The sequence below is a fragment of the Piliocolobus tephrosceles genome, chromosome 5, assembly GCF_002776525.5.
Source record: "Piliocolobus tephrosceles isolate RC106 chromosome 5, ASM277652v3, whole genome shotgun sequence".
NCBI lineage: Eukaryota > Metazoa > Chordata > Mammalia > Primates > Cercopithecidae > Piliocolobus > Piliocolobus tephrosceles.
In genome coordinates, this window is record NC_045438.1 from 162,525,294 (window position 1) to 162,526,965 (window position 1,672).

The 1,672-nt window shown below is 51.9% G+C and overlaps 1 long non-coding RNA gene across 1 annotated transcript in view; it reads right to left on the reverse strand.

The window, feature by feature from the left end:
• LOC111548627 overlaps positions 1 to 888 on the reverse strand; it is a 44,477-nt gene extending 43,589 nt beyond the window's left edge. The window contains exon 1 of the long non-coding RNA XR_002733480.2: positions 691 to 888. This is a non-coding gene — a long non-coding RNA (uncharacterized LOC111548627). The remainder of the gene's footprint in view (positions 1 to 690) is intronic.
• Between the last annotated feature and the right edge of the window lie 784 nt (positions 889 to 1,672).

A 1,672-nucleotide genomic window follows, 5' to 3' on the forward strand; every position in this document is an offset into this window, starting at 1 on the left:
TCTTCTTCTTCTTCTTCTTCTTCTTCTTCTTCTTCTTCTTCTTCTTCCTCCTCCTCCTCCTCCTCCTCCTCTTCCTCTTCTTCTTCTTCTCCTCCTCCTTATCCTTTCTCTTCCTGTTTTTAAATTTAAGAGATGGGGTCCTGCTCTGTCACCCAAGCTGGAGTGCAATGGCATGATCACAGCTCACTACAGTCTCAACCTCCCAGGCTCAAGCAATCCTCCCACCCCAGCCTCCAGAGTAGCTGGGAATACAGGCAAACCTCACCACACCTAGCTAATTTTTAATTTTTTTTTTTTGGAGACAGGGTCTTTCTGTGTTGCCCAAGCTGGTCTTGAACTCCTGGGTTCAAGTGATCTGCTCCCCCTCAGCCTCCCAAAGTGTTGGGATTACAGGAGTGAGCCACCATATCTGGCCAAGTCACCCTTCTTGAACTTTGATTCACCAAGATCTTCTGTCCAACTTTATACAAGTGTGAACTCAGAGAGGTGTGTGCTTGTGATTCCTTGGTTCACACACAGCCAAGCTGGCACAAGGAAGTGAAACAGAGAAAGGCCTCAGTGTCTGTGGCCAAGCCCACAGAAGGCCACCTAAGCAGGCTGGATGCTGCCCAGGGCTGGGCCACGGTGTGTCCTTTGCAAGTCAGCCAGCTCAGCCCCCGAACCCCATACACACACGAAGACATCTTTCACCCCAGGAGCAGCCCCACAGTGCAAAGGAGCCCACACAGCTGCTAATGGCTGCTCAGGTTTGTCTGAGCTGTCTGGGGTCAGGCACAGCCTCCAGGGACCTCTGGCCCAGGTTGCATCTCTCCTGCAGAGCGGAAAAACAAAGCACAGTTAAGAAAACCCCAAGAAGGCAGTCAGTTTCCTCCCTTGAGTTTCTGGGGTGGGCTTCCGGCAGAGTTTTTGGAGAACTGGCTGTTGCAGTTAAACAATATGTCTGGCAAGAAGCGAGACGTCCTCCCTTCCTGCTGCCTGGCTCATGGCGCTGCAGCCTCACTCTGGAGGTGGCAAGAAAGAACTGTGGAGTCTGCGATCTAAGGGATCCCTGGCAGCCCACGGCCGTTCTCCACACCCACTGGAGAACTCTAGGTTCTCTACGGGCTCTTGCTACTGCCAGTGCTTCTGTGGTTTGAGGTGGGTAATGCAGCAGCCTCCTGCAGCCAGCCCAGGACTGGGCAGCATGGAGCCAGGTAGTTAGTGTAGGAGAGCGAGCCCAGGCTGGGAAAGCAAGACTTGGCTCTGTCACTGGGCAACTGGGCAACATTTTTATTATTTATTTATTTATTTTTGAGACAGAGTCTTGCTCTATTGCCCAGGCTGGAGTGCTGTGGCATGTTCAACCCCTGCCTCCCTGGTTCAAGCAATTCTCCTGCTTCAGCCTCCTGAGTAGCTGGGACTACAGGCACGTGCCACCACGCCCGGCTAAATTTTATATTTTTGGTAGAGATGGGGTTTTGTTATGTTGGCCAGACTGTTCTCAAACTCCTCCCCTCAAGTAATCTGCCCCCCTCGGCCTCCCAAAGTGCTGGGATTACAGGCATGAGTGACTGTGCCCAGCCTGGGTGACTTGGAAGAAGTTACTTAGCTTCTCTGAGCCTCAGTTTCCTCATCTGTATAATGGAAGCAATAGTGTCCGTTTTGCAGGGCTGGTATGACTAGTAAATGAGAA